The sequence below is a fragment of the Diadema setosum genome, chromosome 18, assembly GCF_964275005.1.
Source record: "Diadema setosum chromosome 18, eeDiaSeto1, whole genome shotgun sequence".
NCBI classification, from domain to species: Eukaryota; Metazoa; Echinodermata; class Echinoidea; order Diadematoida; family Diadematidae; genus Diadema; species Diadema setosum.
The window spans coordinates 26,083,881-26,093,936 of record NC_092702.1 but is presented as its reverse complement, the minus strand read 5'-3'; positions in this window follow the sequence as shown (position 1 = coordinate 26,093,936).

The window sequence follows — 10,056 nt, the reverse complement described above, 5'->3', positions numbered from 1 at the left end:
TACCTTGAAAGTTAGCTTCAATTATGGGCGGAATGTGCTAATGGAACATGTATGATTTCAGCTTAATCTGATAATCCCTTCATTGTTGTTGCTCCGGTGGTTTACATCCTGTGTTTTGTCCCTTTCATGGCACAGCTAACACGGCTTGGTAGAGATTAAGCGCTTGAATAGATCGTGTACTTCAGAGCCTCTTTTCTTAGTTCACACTTTTCCAGAGTGTGTGCCTTCTTTCCAGTATTTAGGTAGGTTAGGGGAGTCCATTTGAATTGAGTTATACATCATTTTAAAGCTTAGAGTCTGCTCTTTCACAATCTGCCCTTAACTGCAAATTCATGTCTGGCGACTTTTTGTTGGTCTTGTGGTGCAGGGTCACATTTGATGTCAAAGGAAATTGTTTAGATTGTGTCTAAAATTCATACGTCTGTAAATTGATCTATAGTATACTTTCATAACTGATCTGTCACCAGGCCATTGACATATCTTACATGAAAATAATATGTAAAATAATGTGCGTTGTGTTAAAACACACACACACAGTACACACAGAGATTTCAATGATTTATGGCATGTTTCACGTGATCCAAAGGCATCTGGCTATCGTGATCTCTTCTTTCCACGCTCGTTGAACTTTGAAGATTAAAGTAAAAAAAAAAAAAATAGCTCTCATATGCCTGCGGAACTGTTTATATTTGCGGTATAACATGTATAATGTATACATTATGCATAAGCAATGCGTGAAATAGCGTTATGATAATACGATATCAGTTGATCAACAACGAAAGCGCGAGATATTACCCAATAACATTCGCCTGAAGTCCGACAGTCTAAGTGCATACCCAAAGCGTGCTTGCTACCAAATTTTTCATAATCAATTATCGCCAATCGACAAATCTGCTATGCAGATATTGCTATGGCACGATCCACCTCCTCAGAATGCTGAACGAGGAGAACTTTTATGTGGAATGAGGGTCGTGTACTACGATGGAAACATTATTTGACACTTTTGATCTCAAAACACTCCAAAACAACTCATCATTCTGGCAAACTGCGTCAGTCAGATGATTTTCCATGTAGAATCTTCAAGTGTTTTTACAAGCAAATTCTAAAAAGATAGGAACCTTCTGAGATCCATGTTTTGAGCTTTAAATGCATCGTTGTACAATATTCTAAGCTTTAAATCTGAACTGCATGGTCCTACGTCATGGGACTATAATTATGGTATCTGATATTGTGTGTGAACATGAAGCCGTGCCAAAGAATATTGCGGTTGAAAATGATCATAAAACGGTCGAAGGACCTTTTATATGCAACCACAGAGAGGTAAATTTATGGAGGGGAGGGATGCTTGAGAATTTTTCTTTCCCTTTTCTTTTCAATGACGTCTCTGTTTGATTTAAGATACGTATTATCAAAAACAAAGTTCAATCTCGGGCTTGACAAACATAAAAAAAGAATACGTTTCAGGTACGATGACGTCATTTACTCTAACAGAATCCTTGCAGGGTCTTCACGTCTGTCCGCCTGCAGGTATTGCCTGCTTTCAAGTGGGAAATATTTTACGGGGGGGGGGGGACGCATGGGTATTGAAATGTGCTGAACATGGTTTAGTATGAATAATGCGATAGTTTATTGGCATTCTATCAATGAGGTAAAATTTTCCTCTTAGCAACAATTTAGCACTGCAAATGGTGATTTAAACCTGTTACAGTTCTTTATTCCGAAGGTTCGTCATTTCAACGTTCGCATAACTTCGAAATTGAAATGATGAACGTTAATAATCCGATATGATATAAGGCTCCTTATTTCCAAGGTTCATTGCCTCAAAAGTAAGATAAGGTTCGTTAGTCGAAAACTGACAGGAAAGAGTTCTTACCTTATTTCATAATTTATCCAGAATTGCAAACTTCCGGAATAGCGAACAATATGGCGCAAGAAAAGATGAAACAAAAGGAAATTTTCGGATTATTGCACGAACTCATACGTGCAAGAAATATGTGCTTCAGAATGATTAGCCTTTGGAATAGCGAACCTTATTTCTTTTTCGTATTAACAAACCTTGGGAATAACAAACATCATACACTTTACTTCACCAAATTCCCCACATCACATTTCTATGGTTTGGTAATTTAGCTTTCTTTTTATTTCATACGTTTACTAGTCAAATTGCAACTACTCCGTGTGGTCGAGTAAAATTAGTTTCATTTGAAAGCTTCTTTAAAAGCATATTCTATTGTTTTGTTAAAAAGGCTGCCAATGCTTACATCAACGACACCTTCCTAAAATGAGAACACATTTTACAGGACAAAATTGCCAAATAGTTTCTCAAATTGGGATTTTGGCTTTGTTATTTTGGCTTTGTTGAGCTGCTTTAAACTGCTACACCATGTCTTTTCCAGTATAAGATATGAAGGGGAATCAAGATTCGATAATCGAAAAACGATAAGATGATAATTTCTGCTGGAAATTTCCATACAACGCAATGGATTAAGCTGCACTGAAATTTTCTTCAATTGTCTACTCTACTTGAGGCTATAACACTTAAGTCATGACGGTAACACATCGCACATCTATAACATCACTGGCATCGACCAAAGTCGACCAGCTGGTTCTGGCCATTGTATTCGAAGAGAGAAAGAAGAAATGAAACAAACATCTACGTCAATTACAACAAATCTGCAGTCCTCCATTACTGATACCTATCTTCTGGAAAAATGAATACGCTATGGCGGCTGGTATGCCCCCGCCATATAGCATTGTTCTTCCAGATCTGCAGTGCATCACAGTTTCATAATGATTGAAAAAAAGAAGAAGATAAAATAGCATGATTGAAAGTGTGAGGGCACAAACCTTAATGTGTTGAGTGCTTACACATTCCTTGAACCAGGTTAAATTTTGGATAGCTATTGTTTCAGAGAGCGAGGACTTAAAAAATTGAACATATTTACTCGTCCTTTGACCCTTGCCCTTTGACCTAGTAATATCCAATTTTCATAGCAATACTTGAGCTACTTTGAGCTATTTTCAGAAAAAGGGGGAAACAGGAATATTCTCTTATTATCACTTTGATAACCTTTGACCTTGTGGACCAAATCGTCCTTTACAGAATCATTGTGCAGTAATGCATGAATGCATTAATATCTAATGTTCTGTTTAAGACCCTCAAGACCCTTCTGTTTAGGTTTCCTAATCTGTTTGTACTTGTTTTGGACTAAAATTTATGTGTCGATATGCTGTTTGTCATAAATGATTTGTACCCAATCATATCTAATGTAACGGTATTAAGCAAAAATAAATCAAATCAATTCAAATAATCTAATGGAGATTAGATATACAATGAGCAATTTTCAAATAGTGTAATTGCGGCATTAATAACATAATTTGAGCATATTCTCTTGACCTTTGACCCTTGACCTTTGACCCATGACCCCCAAGTCTCAGAGAATTATTGTAAGGCAATACATGCATAATTTATGTATCAAGTTTCATGAAGATAACTTGAGCTAAATTCGAGATATAGAGAAATAAGTGAAATTAAGTAGCATCACTTGACATTTGCACTTTGACTCCACAGCCGAAAACGAGAATATTCAACCGGTAATACATTTTTACTCAACACTTACTGAAACTAAAAGAGGAATACAGTGGAGTTTTAGGAATATGACCTTGACATAATCACTGTTAACCTTGAGCGTGAAAACCCAAAAGTTGATAGGCACAGCTTCTTCCACTCATACATTATGTACATACATTTGCATACTTAAAGTTGCTTTTAAAGGCATAATTTACCATTTGCAGATGAAACAAAAGGTCGGCTTTAGTGCTTCAAAATAGTTCTAAAATGTGAGTTGTGGATAGAAAATATCGATATAAAAATGTAAATCTGTTTAATCAATGTTAAGTCTTGTTAAATATACAAAATGAGAACAATATTTATAATAAAATGTTTCTGGACTTACATGTAATCGTCTACAGTTATGGCTTAATGGGTAAAATAGTGATATCTCCTTTTATTTAAGGCTTTACTGTGAATTGTTCACACGGTAGGATGTTTTATGATACAACTGACCTACTTATATGCATAAAATGTGATATCTCGAACATTTTTAACATTACTGCTCCCAATGGTAAACAGTGCCTTGAAGTTACGCTGCACACAAAATCGAACTGGGAAGGAATGAAGGAATTAGGACAGATGGACGGACATCCCGAAAACATCACGCCTCCTTTGGCATTTTGTGGCGGAGGCATAAAAAAGAAAAACTTTGGAATATGGGCATTCCTTCTTAAGGTAGGTCACAAATTTACAAGACCATGCAGATAGAAAGTTTGCAACTGGGCATCCTTTAACCTATTTCATCTCCAGTACCAGATGGTATTATCAAAATTCCCCCTTCTTTTATACATATTGGATAATAAGTTTTGATTGTGATACTGGATTTGCAAAAGAAAGTTGAAGATAGTATTAGTGATAATAACAATGATAATAATAATGATAACAATAATAATGATAAAAATGATAATGATAATAGTTATAATAATAATAATAACTATTGTTATTACTATTGTTATTATTATTATTATCATTATTATCATTATTATTATCAATATGATTAATATTACTATTATTTCACGCTCCTACAACAGGTCTGACAGCAGGAAAACAAAGCTTGGAGTCGAAGAACTCCCCCAGAGAGGTAATGTTAAAGACAATTATCATTGATTAAAAAAGTTCTTGGTTACTTTATTTAGCATTAAGTCCACCTGTTGCAACGACCGAACGCTCCGTCACGTCCCTACAACAGGAAGAGTTCTTCAAGTGCTCCTCTGCTCGACAAATAAACCATCACATTTTTATCGCTGCAGTGAGGATCGTATATAAGAAGATAACGCAGCAGATATCATACGTGACAGCTACACTGATGCAATGTGTTTCCACGTTTCGTTTATAACATTTTTGAATTGCTATAAAAACTGATGACATACTCATATCTTCTTCTATTCAATACAAAAAAAGGGGATTACCTACTCATCCACCTGTCAGTATTTACCGAACGATTTTATGTCTGCGGACCTCTTAAAACATTTCTAGAACTCGACACACCCGAACAGTATACATAAGTGTACTCCATGAATTATTGATTGATTTCGTCGCATGCCTCAAATCACAATATGTTGACCATAAAAGGGCTTGGATTAAATGCAATATTCAGGACCATGATGTCATCAACTATTTTCATTGTTAGTAAAATTTACACTAGTATTTTACATAAGTGTATTTGCTATGCAATATGCAAGTTCTTTTAACAATGATAATATCTCATATTGATAAAGCGCCTTTTCAAAATTGAAGTGCTGAAGCAATTATAACAACATACAAGAAATCGACACTTCAGTTTACTGAACTAAACAAGAGAAAAAACCAAAACAAACAATGGCTTTAAACTTAGTATAATCAACTAGATATACCAATTTACTTAATAAAGGGGATGGCTAGTAACTGATCAGTGGGAATCAGTGGGAATGCTGGGGGTGATTGTTCCAATCCCTGTGGGATTCATTTAAGAGTACATTATAATCTTATATCTATTGTTGGGTGAAAATTATTTACTTTAGAATGACCTCATATTCGATCGTTAACGATCGCCCCGTCACTGTACAGGCATACTAACCTGGAAACATTGAAGTGCACATTACTTGAATATGAGACCATTCTAAAGCAAATAATTTTCACACAACAATAGATATATAATGTACTCTTAAATGAATCCCACAAGGATTGGAACAATCATCCCCCAGCATTCCCACTGAGTCCCACTGATCAGTTACTAACCATCCCCTTTCAATAAGAACTATCCTCCAGAAGTTTTACTTTAGAAACAAATGGATCTTCATTTTGTTTATTTATTTTTTTTTAGATTGATGTGTGTTAACTGCTGACTGGATGTTTTGGGGAGACTTATTAATTTGGGGGAGAAGGATAAGGATTGTGGTGCTGCAACACTGAAGGCGCGACGTCCGGCTGTTGTTCGAGCTCTTGGAGTGGTTACTATACGTGTGGTAAATCGGAGGTTATACTTTGACTGTATGCAAATTATTGAAAATAATCAAGAGCATTACTTGTAAATGTTTATGATTATTCTGTTCCAGTGCATTCCATTGGGGTTATAGGATTAAGACTCTCCAGATTTTGTTAATAAATACTTGTTCCGTCTCATTGTTCATAATGTCAGCCACGAAAAATAGAAAGAATGAAATGAAATATGTTGGGTTACGATGACAGTTGATATCTTTGTATATAATGTTTTCAACTGATAAACAGTATTTTGCATTCTCCGATGATATTGATTTGACCTGTTTATAGTCTTTCTGTACAATTGCATTTCTTCGGGTGTGGGAAAAAGCTCGATATATTGTGATGATAATCAAGATTTTGTCTTCCTCTTATCTTCCTTGGTATCTTAATGATAGGACCTACGTATACAGAATGCCATAACTGGAAAAAAAGAAACACAGTGCATTTATTGTATATAGGGTTGTGTGTTAGTAGTGAATGAACTGGTTTTCCCCCAATGGATATTGTTTACCTCCTGATTGAATATAGCATACGAATAATTTATGAGTTGTGAGTGCATATATTAGGGCACGAATATCGCACGAGGCGCAAGAGAAGCCACTGGTCTATTCAACAAGGCGCGTAGCCCCGCGTTGAATAGACCAGTGGCGAATCTCGCGCCGAGTGCGGTATTACGTGCCCCAATGCACGAACAAAATCATAAATTACTAGTATTTGTTTTATATATTATACAACACCTTGTCCACAATCACAGTACTAAATTAGTGACCGCCAACTCAGGAAGGCCCAAAAATAAATGTAACAATTAGGCCGAGAATTGTAAACCACCCTGTGTACTGCTTTCAAACTCTCGTCATGATTCGACCACACAGTCACAGGAATCACAAACTCCGCAGGGTCTAGCGTTGTACCCATTTTACGCTAACGTTAGATCGAGTTTAAAAATAGGCCTGACTGCTAGGCCGATCTGAGATGTCGGTAGATCTAGTAGTAGGTCTAGACTTTGTCTATTTCCGAAAATGATTTTGTATAAAAACACAGAAAAATAATCAAATTACGGTTTCTCAACTTGAAATGAAGTCTTGATTTTGGGATCACTGGCCGCAATACATGCAACTAGCTGGGTAAAGTAGCTGCGCGTACACGTATAACGTTGCAGTACTCCGCCGCGCCTGCCTGGTCGACTGTGAGACTAGACCGGCAGCGCAGCAGCGCAGCCGGCCAGCACGTACAGTGTAGTTTGCTGGCGCTTTGCTGCTGTGAGCCACAGAACTCTGTGAGCGGCCATGCATTAGTAGCCCCCCGCGAAGCCGTGCTATAGTACCTTCGAGCCGTGCAATAGGCCCCTGCCAGGGGCCTATTGTATGGCTGTCACTCTCAATGAGTTTGATAAGTATTTTCTATTGAATGTCATGTGACATGTTCTTGGCCAATCACAATTCGACATCATTCTGAGGTGTTGTATAGCGATACAAGGATAAAACAAAGAGAATTCAACATATTTTCACATTTCTAGTGAACGAGCGCTTGATTTACCTTTTTCAGAAAGCATAGGAAGCACAAAATTACCCTTAACAATTATTGTCAGTAACAAGTCAAGGGAATGTATTATTTTCATTTTTGATTATTTTTTGTTAGAGATGTCTCTAAATTTTCTATATCTTCTACATAATACGTGCCATAACAGACTAATAGTCTTCTCATCCAAAGATGGCTGCATGGAAGATTAAAAAAATCATGTCTTCTTAATCGATGTGAAAGGATGTTCATCTAAATTTCACTGATGAGTTCTACTCATACTATTGCTACATTCACTCAATCCCCGCATATACATAATTTAACCTGTCCTTTAAATTTCGAATCCTACAAGGTAAGAACATGACAGAATGTTTCTCCCAGCTTGTGTTGATACGTCGTCATAAGAGACAGCTTCAGACTGTAAAATTTTCTCTTGGTTAGCTCCCATGCTGAAAGGAGAACCCTTAAGAACTTTTTTTTTAATGGATCTACGATCTTCAAGAGGAACTTCCCATTTAGTTGTGGTTTTTCTATCCAATAACAGGTAATACAAATACAGAATATACATCATAAAGGTTAATACAAAAAAAAATATAAATGCGTCATTATGATAGAAACAATACATTCTTTGGAGTGGTGACAAAAAATAATACAACGACGGTAAAGATTGATCTGCGTATGCCGAAAAGCTGGGCTTGCAAGATATGGATCATACTTGAAATACAATATGCCTATTACCATGTACCCGAAATTGATCTGCTTATCACAGTTAGAGCATTTTATAACTTATAGTGCTTATATTTGATGAAGGTAATATAAAAACATATACTCTAGATAGTAACTTGTTTCAAAGTATAGAGAATGTGCAACCTTAAAATTGAGATTCCATTGTCAATGCACATACATTTTCATTGAACCGCACAGGTGTGACAGGAACTATGACGACAAAACAATAATTATGCATACAAACAAACAGAGTTGGTCACGCGAAAAATAGGAGGGGGAGGATGGTTCCTCAATCATTTCGTGTGTTGTTATAACTTATCATTATACCAGGATGTATAAGATTATGTGTGTAAAACTGGCAGTATTGCAGTCTCTAAATTCGATGTACTGATTATCAAAAGGAGATAAGGCTCCATCATTCATGTTTTAAGCTATCATCATAAAATGTCGTCAGAGGAGAATGAATCGCAAGATGTATTATCTCATAATATTGCGCAATAGTGTGAACACATACAAAAAAACCCCCTGAAACCAACCCTACCCATTGGGAAGTGCTAGGGAACCATGCCTCCAAAGTTTGACATCCCCCCCCCCCCCCTCACCTCCAAGTCGCCGAGTGGGGATCACCACTGTTGCTGGCCTTGCTAGAAAACGTGACTTTATAGTAGTAGGTACAGGCGCCTCACGCCTACATCTACAAGCAAAAAAATAAGGGAATAATTCATCACTCATGACTATCACCTCTTTTCAAGTCATAAACGAATAAAAAGAAGATATTTAATGTCACATAAAATCCTGTTCTTCATATGATTTCTTAATTTTGATTTTTAGGAAAACGTTAATTTGGCATAAAAGTTATGATTACGATTCCGCTGCAGATTGGTGACTCCATTTACTGTACATAATATGCCGGTATGTATGCGTATGTTTGTATCGCATGTGTGCTGTCATGAACATTCTCACATCATTCACATCGTCATACTGCACAGCCGAGTTTGACGGGAATTACGCCCTATATCAAGCAAAACATGAGTAAGTCAGCTCTTCAAGAACAGACGCCACTATCTATAAACTACCTTTAAACTTTGTGATATGATGAATACACTTTAGCGCTTACAGTCTCTCTGTAAGGAAGTTCATCTCAGATATCATAACATGATAATATCGATCCTAATCGAATGATTGACTGAGAGCAATCACATGACAAGTATGCTATTTTGCCGAATACGCCAATTAAGCGGGCATAAGATTTTACTAATGCCCGGTACTAAAGACCTCTGAAAGATCCTTTGCTAAAAAATGAAAGTTTATTGGTTCAGTTGGCTACCGTGATTTACAAAAAGAAAAAACAAACAAACAAACAAAAAAACCCAAAACCAACTTCATAAGTCCATCTTAGAGGATTGGGCCACAACCTGTATAATACGAGTGACATACCGGCAAAAATTTATTCTATCGTTGGTCAAATTGTCTCATTCTGTTTTATTTCCAGGGTATAACGACCGCCTGCACTCGTCCGCATCGCCTATTGATTTCCCCCCTTTCTTCGGTCGAATTATTACCTAGCTTTGAGCTCATGCTGCTTGCCTGCGAATTTCTACACAGCAAAATGCATGTAAATAATCAAGGTGCATTGTCAAATGACAAGGATCCACATGTCACCATTTAAAAATAATGAACATTAGTGTTAGTAAGAATTGTCTACCCTCTATTTCATTGGAACAGTCCAAAATATAACG